Raw genomic sequence first — 17,005 nt, 5'->3', positions numbered from 1 at the left:
CTGACATTAATCTTTCCGGTAGGTTAGTTTTTGAATGTTCCCATGTTATACATATCCTCTGTGAATCTGAAAGTTTCAGAATATAGCTTCCTCTTCATAGACCAAGTCCAAGTCCCTTATCATAATTCTTACCATTCTGTCAAATGATTAAAATCCCTGTTGACTTCTAATGTCAGCAGAGAAAGTTATCCAGCATTTGGTAAGCATTATAATGCTAATTACACCCGTTATTTTCCAAAAGCATAGTCACCTGCCACCTAGTGTCTTAATAAAAATCTGCAGTAACTGATTCATTTAGCCAAGGTTTCCTGGGCTCCCTTGGAACCCTTCTTTGAACTCCTAGGTTTAGCTTCCCACTCTTTTGGATGACAAGCAGCCCTCTGTGAGAGGTTAGTAGACCTGATGTCTCCATTCTGGCAGCAGAATCCCAGGCAGGTAGGGTCCCTCTGGTCTGTAGGTGAGCATATCCAAAGGAGTGCTCTGACTCAGAACTGCAGAGGAGAACAAAAGGTGGTTGAGAATGGCTGAAACATAGATAGCATGAAAGGTGTATCAAGTGCATACAGCTTATTTTATGCTGTTACCTCAACAATACTTCTATGTAGCAATTTCAATGACGTTTGAAGCTAACATCTCACAAATATGTAAGCATCTGCTCTGAGCTGGGTACCATGCCAGGCACAGGGAATGAGGCAGTGGGTGGCAGATAAGGGTCCTGCCCTCATAAAGCTTATGTTTTATGGAAGAAGAGGGATAACAAACAAGATAAATCCATAGCAGGATATATATTTTAAAGGAAATAATGAGGGTCACAAAATAAACTTATTGGAGAAGATGATAAGGTTTAACATCATCAGGGAGAGCCTTTCTGAGAACGTGGCACTGTGTGAGAATATGTATGTGTGAGAATATACTAAGAATATGTATAAAAGGGATGAAGTAACTGGGGAAAGTCATTCCAGGCAGCAAGCACAGAGGCCTGGAAGGAGAAAGGAGCCAGGTGTGCCCTAAGGCCAGAAAGAAGGCCTGTGCAGTGGGAGTGCAATGAATGAGGCAGAGCCGTGTTTGTTCTCTCAATACTGCTGGCCAGACATGAGAAAAATAAAATTGTCCTCTGAGAATAAAATTTTGAAATCAGTGCATAATGGATCATATATTCACTAGGACTCTTCAAATCAAACCAAACTGAGAGGAAACAAAGTTGTATTGTGGGAGGAGAAGAATTTATTGATTTATATAACCAGAGAGGACACAGGTGTGTCTGGGGTTCTGGAATCAGAGACTCTATGTCACTGGCTTCTCTTTCTCTTTCTTTAAGTGTTGAATTCAGTCTCTCCTTCAACTGGAAGTGTGGATGCTGGTGTCTCTGAGCTTAAATACAGCTTCCCAGTCTACAACTTTCCTCCCTGCTCAATTTGTGAAACCCAGGGAAGGACTCAGATTGCCCCAGCTTTGTGCTCACTCCTGGGACCCAGTGCTGTGGCTGGAGAAGTAGGGGAACTATGACTCACCGAGCTGGCATCACGTTCCCAACGCTGTGGCCAGATCGATCACTACAAATGGAGGGGGGGAGGTATGTGGTGACAGAGGTATGGCCCCTGGGGTAGTGATGTCACTATAATTTGCCTGTCAGGAATGACAAAAAAATATATGCTAAATCATATTAAGTCTAGCATGACAGTAAGATATTAGGCTAAAAAGAAAAGGGAAAAATGAGGTATTAAATGACATTAATACTATCCAAAGAATGAATGTGTCCTTCTGAAGGCATCCTGGTCAGCCATTAAAATACAGAAAGAGGAAAGTCATCAGGATGAACCTTGGTCCTGCTCATTTAAATACTGTCTGGGGCAGAAGGAGTCTTGGCCAGTGGCTCCCATGGTCATTGTTTGAGCCCTCTGTGGCCCATCCCATTTTAATTTGACATGATCAGTGACTTTCTGATATTAATTTGAAGAATATTCTCATTGAAGAATGTAAGAACCTTTACCATAGCCAGAGATAGTCTTAGTGCTTTTCCCAGTTTTTCCTTCTTTCATGATCCAGGTTCTGTTGACAGGCTGCTTCTATGTCCCAGACTAGTTCACTTGAGATTTTGCTCTCCTATAACATTAACAGGCAAATCTAAGTCTTTGCATTGACTATTGTTGTTAGCTCACATGAAATTTGGCACCCTTTTTGCTAAGGAGACTTTACTTCTGTCTGAAGGATCCCACAAAATGCCCTCCTGCTAGTTAGCTGTTATAGGAAAAGAGCTTCTCCTTCAGTTTGTAGTTTGCAGCACAGGGGTGTGTGTGTGTCGTGGGGGGCAGGGGGTGTAGATGGGAGTGTCCTTGTCCCTCTGACTCTTAGCTGTCTTGTCTTCAGCATGATCAGCATTCCACTGCCTAGAGAAGGGTTTATATTCCTTTGCTCTTTGACATAAAAAGTAACATTTAACCCTGCTAAAGATGGATCCGGTGTTGGACAAAATTATGAATGACAGTAAGACCTAATGCAAAATAATAAATACCAGGTGCCATCCTCTCCGCTCCCCTCACCCTGCCTCTCTCTCCCTCCTCCAGCCCCTCCTCCCCTCACCCCACCCTCCTCTCCTCCCTCCACCCAAAAATTAAATAAATAAATACCATTTTAGATTGCAGAGTTTTTTTTAGTTTTTCCCCCCAATTTATTCTCTCATTGATTCAACTAATATTTATTGAGCACTTAAAATTCCCAATGCAGTAGGGAATACAAAGGTAAGACAGACAGTCCTCATTACAGTCAGCGTCCACTGTTATCACTTGAATCCCAATAATGTCTGGGCTCTGCCATGTCTGGAATAAGATGAATAAGACTTGGACCCTTGGTCTTGTTCTTCAAGACCTTTTAGAAATTTGGGACTGAAACAGATAAACATGTGTACAGATAATGATCATGCTCAGCTCTATATGGCAATTTTTAGGTAATGTGGCAAGATGTGTTGGGGCGGAAACAATTCATTGTGTTTGGAGATCTGTAGGATGAGGGCACTGAGGTCACGGTAATGGAACTGACTTTTGTAGGACTTGAATAGGTTGAATAGGTGAAGAAGGGTAGGAAATTCTAGGTACATAAAAGGACTGAAGCAGAATGCTAAAACCATTGAGAGAATGTGGACTAATTTTGTAGGACTGAATCATTGAGTCTATTTGGGTGGTTGTGGGATAGGGAAGGTGGGATTGGTGGGAAATTAAGTTAAAGTTTTAGAAGGCAGAATGAAGACTACCCAATTTCCATTGCCTGGGATTTAGATTTTGTTCTGTAGTAAGGACAATATGCCAGAGATGTGTTATCCAAAAAATATCTTTGCCAGCTGCTCATAAGATGGGCTCAGTAGGCAAGAGGCAGAGAAGGCTGGAGGAAAAGGTGTCCCTCGGCTGTTGTCATGGCAAGGTTTACACTGCCTACACACAACCTGAAACCTCACTCTTGGGGCTTGACATTTACTCTAGAACATTACAGTATATATATATCCATATTTGTCCGGGCAAAAGAAGAAAATGAAAATGTGATTTATGTTGTTACCTGTGGAAACAGAGAAGAGAGATGGGTTTAAGAGACCTAGGAGAGAGAAAACCAACAACACTTGTGTGATGGAAAAAGAAAGGGGTGCAGAAGGGGAGGAGGTACTGAGTTGGCTCCAGGGTCTCTCACTATGTAGGGGATCAAGCCCAGGGATGACACACACTGAGACAGAACACTGAAGAGAACATAAAATGTACATTTTCCACACATTATGAAATTCCAGGAAAACAATCAGATGGAACCTTGAAATAAAGTCCCCAGCACCTTACTGCACATACAAATAGCTGCCTTCCAGAGGCTGTCCGTGATACAGTGTGTGTTAAGCTTCATAACAAACTATTTAAGTAGATACCAGAAGCCACACTTTTCAGATGAGAATAATGAGAACTTGAGACATTCAACTTGCCCAAGTTCACACAGCTAATAAGGGGCAATGCAGAATTTGAATCTAGTCTCACCTGATTTTAAGCTGTCAGGTATTTTAATATCTTGCTTTCTTCTGCTCTTACATCTTCGCCTTATCCCTTGAAGGACAATACAGCTTAATTAGATGTACAAAAATATTCTCAGACTAAAAAGAACATTTTAGGTCATTCATTTCATAGCTAGGGTCAAAGGAGAAATAGTAAGAATGCTTGGCATACCCCATGCTCAAAGGCATACAGTTGAATTCCCTTGGGGGGTGGTGAATCCAAACACAACAGTTTTTTGAGTTGAGTTAGTGTAGAAACAACTATACTATCCCACAAAGTAAAGTGGATATTTTATTAATAAGAAACTGGAACTTACAGAAACTTACTTTAAGTTTAAACTTACTTTACTTACAGGAAGTGGAGTAACCATCATCATAAGGTCTGTGTTAACTGGTAGACTCCGTTTAGAGAGTTTGGGGCTTAGCTTCTGTTAAATCTAGTTATTGTGTTGTGAAAACTTAGTATTCATAAATATAATCTGCCCACCTATAGTACAGCTTATGGCAACTGTGTTTTCAAGATGCTTTTAGTCTTAGACAAAGCTGCTCGTGCTGGTGAGATCTGAAATTCTCTCTCAAATATGTACATATAGGATCATTCCACCATTCCTCTGGGTCAGTGTCAGAGGGCTGTGGGGCAATATCATTTAGAGTATATATGTATACATATACATATGTATATGCATATATATGTATGTATACTTTATATGTGTGTACTTTATATATTTACAGTACTTTATACATTTATGTATAAAGCATATATATGTATGTACACTTTATATGTGTGTACTTTATATATTTATAGGGATACTTCATATATATCCCCAAAGAGTCACACGGATACCCTTAAAGCAGGGGTTCTCAATTCTGACAGCACATTTGAATCACAGAGAGAGCTTTTTAAAAAATACCATATCCCAGTGCCCCACCCTGAGATTCCAGTTTAATAGATCTGGACTGGGGCCTGGGTGCCAGTATGATCCTAATAGGCAGCCAACCTACTGGGCACACAAACACAGCCCCAAGGCGAGCAGTGCAGAGAAACGAGCATGCACTTCGGAGGTAGCTAAATCTGAATTTGACCCTATTTCATTACCAACTGGTTTTGCCATTTTTGGTAAATTGTTTAACTTCTCTGGATCTCAATTTGTCATTTGTACAATAAGAATAATACATACTCCATGGAGTTATCCCGAGCGTTAGGGGTAAGATGTGCCTGGTGGAATAGCTGAGAGCCAGGACGAGGGCAAAGATGGAGGAAGGGCCTGGAAGAGGAAGAGAAGCCAGAGCAGAGAAGAGAGGCAGAAAAGGGGATCCACAAAGCAAACTTGGCCCTTCTGCAAACATTTAAAGATTTGTTTCCTGCTTCTCATGTTTCTCTTGAAATCCAGCAAAAAGCAAGAGGTCAGCTCAAAAAGCATGAGAAATACTACCCTGGGGAGGCCCTGCAGTGTGGAAAACCTCTATGCTTCCAATCACCAGTCTATTTCCTTTGGCCATGGAAAGGTTCACACCATGCACAACGTGAAACCTAGCTCTTGAGTTTGACACTGACTCCAGAACATTGTACTACCCAGTGGTCCTCAAGAGACAGTGCCCAGACCAGCAGCAGCAGTAGCATGTGGAAATGTATTAGAAATGCAGACCCTTGGGGCCTTCCCAGACCTTTTGAGTCAGAGACTCTGGGATCAGCCCAGCAGGCTGTTTGTCGAGGTCCCCAGGTGATTCTGCAGCATGCAGGAGCTTGAGAGCCACCGTGTTAAAGTAAAATAGCAGGTGCCCTCAGCAATAAATAGGGTTAGCAGAAAATGAAAGCCATAGACCTTTTCATTTCATTCACTGTTGTGTCATGTTAAATAAACTTCCAACTCTTGTCTTCTTGGCTCAATAAATTTAATAAATGAGGTGATATCCAAATAATTGAATTCTTCTTCAGAAAGAAATACAAAATTGTCCTTTAGACTTCACTTGCTAAAGCTCTCAGGCAATGCTTAAAATACATTTTTACATATCAAGGCTGGTATAGCTACCTCTATGTGAATGTGTGTTCTTTCCTGTGCCTGAATATGTGTTTACCCATTTGTTCCCTTTGCAAGTATTTCCTTCCACTCTCACCTTCCGGAATGGCTCAGGTCACTCTGCTGCTCTTCCAGTCAGCATGGTCCTCAAGTCAGGTTGTTCTGCCACAGTGCTCTTCACAACTCAAGAAGAGACCGCCAGAACAGGATGTAAATAAAAGCTTAGGTTCTGGAGTCAGCTGGGCATAGGTTTCATCCCATTCCCATATGTAATACATGTAATACTAGCTTGTATTTGGGGGTAAATTACTTGATCTCTGAGAGCCTGGTTTCCTTACCTATTGAAGTAGGGCTAATACCTGTGCCTACTTCATAGAATTTTTGAGGAACATGTTAAGTAATAAATCCTACCTCTTGGCACTATGACTCCCAAAGTCTCTTTGCTTTTAATGATGTTATGAAATACTTGCAGATTTTTAAAATAAGATGTGAGTAGAAGTTTTTGTAAGATTTAAGATAAAGCATTCAAAGTGGTACTTTTCAGACCTCAGCATATATACAAATCACCCCAGGGTCTTGTTAAAATGCAGATATTGGTCAGGTATCTCTGAGGTGGGATCTGACATTTTGCATTTCCAGCAAGCTCCCTGGAGACACCGATGCTGCTACTTGTCCCAGCTTGAAGCACAGAACTTACATTCTGGCACATGTTAAATAATCAATAAGCATTAGTTATTGGTATTGGGACTTCCAGAAACCTCTTTGCTTTTAATAACAATTTGAAATACTTGCAGAGTTTTGATGTACATTGACATCAAGTGAAATCTGTATCTTTCAAAACCAGGAGATGGTTACACAATCTAGCTATTCTCAATTGCTTTGCTTAGGTAAAAAAAGGGGGAGGAGTATTTTCTCCTCTTCCTAATGAGCTGCCTCTGCCCCTCCCGCAGAGGGCTTTCCCTCCTGGGCTTCCCCTTCCCGTCTCCCTGCATTGCCCACTGCTCTTCCTTACCATTTGTATCCTAACCTGACCTCAAGGTCCAGCAATTTCAGGAGAAACACAGCTCTCAGCACATGAATGTTACCATAAAATATCGCATCATGTGACTCTGAAGTGGTATTACCATATTATAAGTAAAACTACCAGCACCAATATCTTGACAGCAAATGTTGTCCTTCAGTATCATTTTAGAGACTATGGGTTTTTGCTGTAGCTGCCATTGCTTGGAAGAGTTTGGGAACTTGTTTTTTGGAATTGCCTAGGTTATGTTACACGACAATTCCAAAATCTCACTACCTTAGTGCTGCAAACCTTTATTTCTCATTCTCATCATACTCCAATGCAGGTTGGGGGTTTCCTGGGGGCTGCTCTCCAGACAGTGATTCAGGAATTAAGGCGCCTTCCATTCTGTAAATCTGCCATCTTAGAACACTTGGCTATAGGCTGAGGAGGAAGAACATAGACAACTTCTCAAGAGGCCTATGATCAGGACTGGAGGGGCCCCCACATTCCACTGGCCAAAACCCAGTCAGGTGACCCCAAGCTAACTGCAAGCAGGGTCCAGGAAATCAATGTGTCTAGACAGAGGAAACAGTGCTTGTGAGCACCGTCCAGGCTCTGCTATACTCAGAGTCACTGCAGGACATCAGGAAGACCAGCCGCACTGCGTTTGAGAGTTCTCCAGGTGGCATCTGCAGTGCAGGTGTGCAGTGCTCAGCCCAGGCCTGCAGACGCACCGCGTCCTTCAGCTTGCAGGGTGCCTGCGCTGATGGTGGCAGCAGGGAGGAACACCGGGTCAGCTAGCCCTGCTCAAAAACAGCCTCATCCATTTTATGCCAGTGTGCCATACAAATGTCACTTTGTGGTGTGGAAAACAAAGGGAAACACTACTATGTGGTCACACCTAGTTACTGACCAAAAGTCATATCATCTGACTTGGCTCAATTCTTGGCTCTTCTCTGGAATCAAATTTGCCTCCCAGATATCTTCCTTATTCTAGACATGCAAGCTAGAGTTCTAAGTACTCTAAAGGTAATTCAAAGAGAGGTCCCAAACATATTTTAATTACGAGCAGCATCTCCAGGATAAATGTGACAAGGAATAACCTTCATTTTTATATATGGAGTAGTGTGCTTCTTATAATAGTATTATTACATTGCTATCTATCCTGTCTAGAAAAATTGTTTTCCCCTTCCTCCTCCTCCTGCTATTTCTCCTCTTCTTTCTTTCTTCTTTTTCTTCCTTATTTCAAGTATGTTAGAGGCCAGGTAATCTTCTCCTTACATCCCCATAGTAAGTAGCTTGCTGCCAGGGCTCTGACAGGTGCTCAGGAAAAAAGTTACTTTGCTCTGCAGGCATGTTTACTAGAAAATAGGTTTAAGTTAGCTCAGGAGATCTTTTAAGGTGAAATATTTTTTTAATTTCCTCTCAGAGATCAATATTTAATATCAGAATAACTTATTTGGAAGGATCTCAATCCTCTTTAATAATCACAGCCATATTTTAATATGTGTCACTCACTTTATGCACAGTATCTTTATTTCTAAACTGTCTCAACCATGTACAAATTCCAGAGAATATTATAAAACACATATCTACCACTGACGTTAAATTATTAAATGTTACAAGTCTTATACCCTCTCTGTATCCTTACTGGAATGCCCTCTCTGTCCCTTCACAGAAGTAGCTACTATCCTAAATCTGGTATTTACTGTTCACATGCCTTTATTATTTTTAGTTCCTATGAATATATACAGGAACACTTATTTATATTTTGCAGGTTAGAAAATATTTTTTAAAAGGTATTATAATATTCATGTATCTTTGACAATTGCCTTTTTTCCCCCTAACATTATGCTTGTGAGGTACATACTGTTATGAGCAGCTCTATTCCATTCATTTTAACTTCTGAGTAGCATTCAGCTCTGAGAGACAATGTATTCATGTATTCTTTTGTGTTAATACACTTCTGGGTTGCTTCCAATTTTTGGCTTTTACAGGAAGAGCTTCAATAAAGTCCTTGCAAATGCTTCTTTGGGTGCCTGTGCTAAAGCGTTTTTAGGACAAATGCATAGAAGTAGCATTGGTGGCTTTATAAACTCATGCTTTTAACTTTACAAATTCATGGCCAACTGTCCTTCAGGAGTGCAGGGCTGGTTTCCACCTCCATTAACAGTCCTAGAGTCCCTGCTGCTGCTCCACTTGGTATCATCACATTCAAGCTGGTGGTTGTAAAAATTACTATCTCATTTTGAGATATTTTATTGAGATTTTTTTATGATTGACATACAGCAGATTAGTTTCAGATGTACAACATAATGATATTTGTATATGCTGAGAATTGATCACCACGATACATCTAGTTAACATCTATCACCATGTATAGTTAGAATTTTTTTCTTCTTGTGATGAGGACTTTTAAGATCTACTCTCTTAGCAACTTTCAAATATTCAATACAGTAATATGAACTATAGTCAGCATGCAGTGCATTACTTATATATGTTATAACTGGATGTTTGTGCCTTTTGACTCCTTTAATCCATTTTCCCAACTCCAAACCCTCACCTCTGGCAACCACCAATTTGGTCTGTGTCTAGGGCTTTGGTAATTTTTTTTTCTTTTTAGATTCTACATTTAAGTGAAATCCTTTAGATTGTACTACTATCTCCATGACCAAATTGTATTATGATTGAGAAGTTTTGTGCCCCTTTATCCTCCTCCCCCTTCCCACCCACCCACTCCAATCCCTCCCCGTGGTAACCACCAGTCCCTTCTCAGTGTCTATGAGTCTACTGCTATTTTGTTCATTTTGTATTTTGTTTTGTTTTTGGATTCCACAAATACATGAAATCATATAGTATTTGTCTTTCTCTGCCTGGCTTATTTCACTGAGCATGATACCCTCCAGGTCCAACCATGTTGTCATAAATGGCAGGATTTCTTTCTTTTTTATGGCTTATTAGTACTCCATTGTGTATATATTCCATTGTAAACATCCACTGATGTTCATCTATTCATGGATATTTTGAGTACTTCCATATCTTGGCTATTATTAGGAATGCAGCAATAAACACAGAGGTGCATATATCTTTTTGAATCAGGGATTATGTTTTTTTCAGGTAAATTGAATTCTAGAAGTATAATTACTGGGTCTCATGGTATGTCTATGTTCAGTTTAAGGAGAAAAACTGCTTTCTCTACTGGTTGTGCCAATTTATGTTCTGACCAACAGTGTAGGAGGGTTCCTTTTTTTTCCACATTCTCTCCAACACTTATTGCTTTTTGTCTAATTGATAGTAGCCATTCTGTCTGGTGTGAGGTGATATCTCATTGTGGTTTTGATTTGCATTTCCCTGATGATCAGCAATGTGGAGCATCTTTTCATGTACCCTTGGTCATATTCTCTGGAAAAATAATTTACCCATTTTTCAATCAGGTTATTTGTTTTTTTGGAGTTGAGTCATATGAGTTCTTTATATATTTTGGACTCTAACCCCTTATTGAATACATAATTTATGAATGTATTCTGCCATACTGTAGACTGCCTTTTTGTTCTGTTGATGGTTTCCTTTATACAGAAGCTTTTTAGTTTGATGTATTCCCACTTGGTCATTTTTTATTTTATTTCCCTTGCCCAAAGAGGTGTCCAGAAAAAAACTGCTCATGCTTATATTCTTGAGATTTTTGCCTATGTTTTCTTCTAAGAGTTTTATGATTTCATGTCTTATTTTTAGGTCTTTAATCCATTTCAAATTTACTGTTATGTATGGAGTTAGTAATCCAGTTTCATTCTCTTACATGAGTGTCCAGTTTTCCCAACACCATTTATTGAAGAGACTGTCTTTTCCCTAGTGTGTATTCATGGCTCCTTTATTATATATTAATTGACTCTGTATACATGGGTTTATATCTGTGTTTTCTATTCTGTTCCATTGATCTATGAGTCTGTTCTTGTGCCAGTACCATACTATTTTGATGACTGTAGCTTTGTAGTATAGCTTTAAGTCAGAAAGTGTAGTATCCCCAGCTTTGTTCCTTCTCAGGTTTGCTTCAGCTATTTGGGGTCTTTCATGGTGCCATGGTCTTTTCATTTTGTTTATGGTATCTTTTCATGCACAGAAGTTTTAAATTTTAAAGTAATCAAATGTATCAAAATCTTTCACTATATAGTTTTGGCTTATGGGGTTTTGCTTCATATGTTCTTACCTACACTGAGAACATGAAGAAATTCTTTTGTGTTTTCTTTAAAATTCTTAAGTTCTACTTTATACCTTTAGATATTTAATCAATCTGGAAATCATTTAACTTTGTAAGTGCTATAAAGAAGAAACTGAATTGTGTGTGTGTGTAAAATCTTTCACTATGGATAGCCAGTTATTGTGGGAGCATTTATTAATTAGCTTGTGCATTATCCATTGATTTTTCATACCACCACTGTCATATATCAAATTCCCAAGTATGTGGAAGCCTCTTCCTGGACTCTCTATTCTCTTCCACCAGTCTATCCTTGTATTACGCCACACTGCCTTATAGTTTTAGAGTAAGCCTTGATATCTAGTAAAGTGACTCTCCCATCTGATTCTTCTCTTTCAGAATTGTCTAAGCTTTTCTTAGCCCTTTTCTTCTAATAAATTTTAGAATCAACTTGTTAAGTTCAACAAAAAGCCTTGTTGAGGTTGTAAGTTGAATTGCATTAGAATAGATTAATTTGAAGAGGACTAACAGCTTTACAATATGAGTCTTCCTATCTTTGAACATGATTTCATGTCTTACTTTAAGTCTTTTTAAATGCCTTTCAATGAAATTTTATACTTTTTTCATACTTGCACATCTTTTGTTACTTTTAATATTAAACACCAATTTTTTATTACTACTGTTTATGTTAATTATATTTTCTATTTAAATTCTCACAATGCTATGAGTTAGATATTTTCATATCTATTTTATAACTAAGAAAACTTAGGTTCAGAGAGATTAAGCAACTCACCACATGTGCTTCTTTGTAAATGGCAGAGATGGGATACAAAATAATTGCCATCTGACCCCAAATCCAGTGCTCTTTACAACCAGTGCATACCCCCTCTTGTGATGAGTGTCTTCAAAGGTAACATTTTTTAGTGAAACAACTTACGAGTGTTCAAAGGATAAAGTAGCAGTAGTAATAAGCATTTATTCCTCTGGGTAAAACATCAAGAACAGTGATTCTCAAGCTTTAATGTCTATACAGTAACCTGGAGATCCTGTTAGAATTACATCTTGATCCAGTTCTAGACAGAACCCGAGATTCTGTTTTTTCTAACAAGCTCCTTTACTGAAGTACTCACAAACATCTTTCAAAGAAAAGTTATACATTTCTCATAACTGCACATTTTTGTTGGATTCAATATGAGGCATTGTATATTTTCTTATTATTACTGCTCATGTTATCTACATGTGCTGTCTAAATCCTCACAGTGCTTTGAATTATATATTATATACCTAATGAAACTAGACTCAGAAAGATTAAATAACTCATCAAATGTCATAGGTAGTAAATGACCAGGTAATACTAAAACTGCTGGTCCAATGAACTCACTCTGAGAACCACTCCTCTGTAGTGGTCTCCAGCAAGTGACCCTTTAATTAACAGTGATTAAAGCCAAACTCTCCAGCAGATGGCAGCAGAAGCTCATTATTTTATCTCAAGTGCCCCCCCCAGCCCCCCCCACCCCCACCGCCTCCTCTCCACCCCCACTTCCCTGAGGATGAAGTGTCTGTCGGCTGTTGGCAGAAGCCAGGGCTTCAGGGAAATGAATCAAGCTCCTTCACCCCTGAGGCCCTGTGACATCCTACCTACTCTGGCCCTCCAGTGTTGACAACGGATTTTCATCAAGAGCATCCAGCTGGGACAGGGTATCATGCCCACAAGCTTCTCCCAAAAAGCTTATCTCAAGAGGCTTGTAAATGAGCATGAAAAATTGTTTTCCATCAGTTGTTTTTTCATCACCGTGAGCTCAGTTTAGGCACTTCACCAAGAATGGGAGGCATGATTTGAAATGTTTGACAGGATGTGAGAGGAGGAAATGAATCATTTACACGGGCGAAGGGAAAACTGTTCAGGCAGATAGACCTGAAACAGGAATCTAAAGATTCGGGAAAAGCTAAGCCTCGCGCCAGAGCCCAGGCCCACCTAGACCCAAGGCGGCTCAGGCTATCCCTTCTACTCAGTTCTTTTCTTTTCTAGAGCCTAAAAATTTTTTTGTTTTTTAATCATGAAAATGAATCCATCATCTCCTGATGTTTCTCTCTTGAGCTGGTGAGGTGAAGCACTGTAGCTTCATTAAGCAGGATAATGGACTCTTGGATTTTAGTTACTCAAAAGCATGAGCCTGTGCGCTGGGCAGGCCCCTGGGTCGGCCTTCGGAGTACCCTGAGTGTGCTGACCTATCTGGTGTCATTCACTTTCCCTGGGAAGGTCCCGTCTCCTCTTCTCTCCTATTCTGCAATAAACCTCTCCCGCTGAAGCCACCAGCACTCATCTTCCAGTTCACAGCAGAAGATTCTCAGATGGCTTCATCAGGGGGGCAGCTGGGCACCATGGAGAATGAAACAAACACAAAAGGGTAGTTCGAGGCCATGCTGGTGTGCACAAGCATGGGTGGAGAACCTAGGCTGCTCCAGGGCTCAGGGTACCAGGTGGCTGGCCGGCCCAGAAGCCTGAGAGGGGCCCACTGGAGGATCATGTTTATGATAGAGAACCAGGCTATCACTGGTCCTGTTGTTTAAGGGCCCAGGAAATGGAGGCTTAGAGAAATCAGGTCACTTCCAGTTACATGGCTGCAAAGTATGGAGCTGGGCTATGAACCCAATACTGAGGGCCAGGCTCTGATGTTTGGGCTCTCAGACACTGACATACAATATTCCATAGGTATTTATTGAATTTATTTATTTATGAGAGAAGTTGCTCTTTTTAAAAAATAAATATATGAAAGAAAACACCAGAAATAAAAAAACGATTATCTAGAGATAGGTTAATGGCAAAGAAAATAAGACGTCTTTGGCAATTGGTTCTGGACCCCATGGAGCCCATAGCTCTCTCCTCTGACCTGAGGGTTCCATTTGGTCACTGCAGGGCATGGCGCCCAGTTGACCGCAGCTTTCCGCCGCACTCCCCTGCTGCCACCTTGGCCACACCTTCTTCATGGCTCACTACCTTCTTCCTTTGATGTACCAAGGCCACAGCCTGAATCATAGGCTAGTACACTGAAATAAGTTGCTATTGTGAATCATTTCATAAAACAAAGGCACTTTTGTAAAAAATAAAAATTCCTCCAAGTTAATTCTTGTTAATCACCAGGGCTTCTCAACTATCTTATCTTTTGGTCACAGACTCCCCTGAGAATGTGGTAAAACTGCAGACCCTCTACCCTTTGAAGGAGTGCATGCGCATACACACATACACAAACATGCACACTCCCAAGGGTGCCCAAGTTCAGGAAGGTTCATGTTCCCCCCAAATCCTATCCAGAAACCCCAAGCTGGGAGCCCCCATGTCAGATGGCCATTGTTTGGGTTTATTTAAGTTGAGACACACAAAATCCTATCTGGGCCATTTAGTAATAGATAAGCTAAAATAGAAAGGGATAAAACTTGGAAGAAGTAATTCATCTTAAATTTTTACCTTTTATATCTTTAGGCAGACAGTGCTTTTAAAACTCGAGAAAAATTATCTCAGTGGGAAAAAATTTAAGGTACCATAATAATTTTAAGTGCTTATATCTGGGGGAGAAGGAGGGCAAAGGCTTTGGAGGACATTTTAGCCCAGTGGGACAAGGACCCTGGCCCACTCTTGCCCAGCACAGGGGTCCCTCAGGGGTCAGCTGTGGGTGTGTGGATGTGCATGTCCCAACTTGGAATGGTAAGACAGAGCAGAGGAGACTTATTTCCATCACACAGTCCAGGGCCCGCCTCTGGAGAGGGGAGCAGATTCCCAGGTCAAAGGGCAAAGTTAAACATCTCAGGATGCTAGCTCTTGAGGATATCTGTGTGAGCTCTGTGTTTCTTGGGGTGTAAAGACGGTATAGCCAAGCTTTGTAGTCAGATAGGCTAGAGAGGCCAGCCTCCCTGGTTGGCCTGGTTCTCTCCTCAGAGCCTGCATCTCAGGAGACCCCCTGAGCCTTAGTCGAACTGGGATACTGGGATAGTTGGTCACCCTACTTGAATCCTGGATAATGGCCTTGGGCGAGATGCCTAACTTCTCTGAGCATCTGTGTGTGTAGTAAGGCCGACGACCCCTACCCCCTTCTCGGGGGTCTGTGGAGATCAGACTGGTGACAGGGAGTGGGTGCCCAGCATTCAGCAGGGGGCAGTGGGAAGAATGGCCATCTGTTACTGCTGCTGTCATTGCTCCCTGGAAGGCCAGCCTTTCAGGGTGCCTCAGGGCCACTAAAATACACGCTGTTCCCTCCTCCCGAGTCTCTGCGACAAGCTCTGAGGCCCCAACTCCATCAGGAGTCAGGAGGACAATTTCAGAGTAACAATGTGGTAGAGGCAAAGCTGACTTTACACCGAATCTCCCTTTCCAAATCCTTCTCTCCTTCTCCCACCCCTCATCCTCTTCAAACTCCCCATGGGCACCTCAAACGCCTTGTCTTCCACCTCAAAATCTGCTCTCAGGAAAGAAGTTGCTAACAGTCATCTGTGCCTAAATGATTTAAAAGAAACTCCTGAAAGTGCTGGCATTTTTTATCTCTTGGAGTGTAAAATGAAAGACTTTCTCTCCTCTCAAAGGAAATTCACATACCAGAAGAGTTTGACCCTTTGAGGTCTGTATCAGTTAGGCTAGGTTCAACCACTGACACAAGAAAGTACAAAATTAGAGTAATTTAAGCAAGGTGGAAATCGGTTTCTCTTTCTCATAAAATGTCTAGTATGGCAGTTTCACAGCCATCATGGACCAAAGCATCTTCAATCTTTCTGTCCTGCTCTCCCAGTGCTGGCTTCAAACCTGAAGGCCACTTCTTGGTCCCAAAAGGCTCTGGAGCTCCAATCATTACAGTTCATTTAAGAGCATGAGAAAGAGGAGAGGTAAAAGGGCACGGAGGATACTAGCTGAGTCAGTTCCATATAAGCAGCCTTCCCAATAGTCCCAGGCAACACTTAGGTTTACATCTCCTTGGCCAGAGCCTAATTAGTACTAATGATTCCCACCAACTGCAGAAGACCCTGGGAAATATACTCATCTCTACCCACATAAAATCAGGGTTTGGATAGTAAGGAAGAAAGGGAGAATGAAGCTAGAAAATGCACCAAATGGGATCCTGCACTGGTGACAGCGTCCAACGACATTTTCCCTGGTGGCTGGTCAATCAGAATCACTGCAGCTACAGGTCTTTCTGTCCTCCAGTTCTGGTGAACAGCCCAAATTTAGGCACCCCTTAGTGACCAGAAAAAGAAAGAATGAAGGGAATTATACCAATATTGGTGGGGTTTGGGTTCAATTGCTAGTTATTGGGTCATATTTCCAAAGGATATTCTGTCTCAGTATTTTTTTAAAAACCTGTGGTATAAACTTTTCACATATCTGGAGGGTTAAGAATTGTTATATTCTCTCAGGATTCTAATTAGCTTCCTGGTTGTTCCTCAACTGTGTAGTGAAACTAACTTCTGAAAGCAACCAGGAACTCTTAAGAGCAGAGGCAATTTCTTTTCCAACATTTGTTGATCGTGACTCATATAGGGAATAAGGAATGACCAATAAACTTTCAGCTCAGGACTTGGCACTGGCTGATTGCTGAGGAAAAAATTAACCTTATGGAACAATTTCTAGTCTGAGCAAGAAGGTGTAAATCATTCCAAATTAGCTGCTGTGTGCAATCTGGAGCTGGGAGCAGCTAACCTTACTAAAGACCTCAGTTGGAAACAATGCACATAGAACTGAGCCTAATGCCAAATACATTCTTCTGATTTTTTTCTATAGACACGTGAGT

The sequence above is a fragment of the Manis pentadactyla genome, chromosome 2 (genome assembly GCF_030020395.1).
Source record: "Manis pentadactyla isolate mManPen7 chromosome 2, mManPen7.hap1, whole genome shotgun sequence".
Lineage (NCBI taxonomy): Eukaryota > Metazoa > Chordata > Mammalia > Pholidota > Manidae > Manis > Manis pentadactyla.
The sequence above is the reverse complement of the archived record's forward strand: the minus strand, read 5'-3'. Positions refer to the sequence as shown.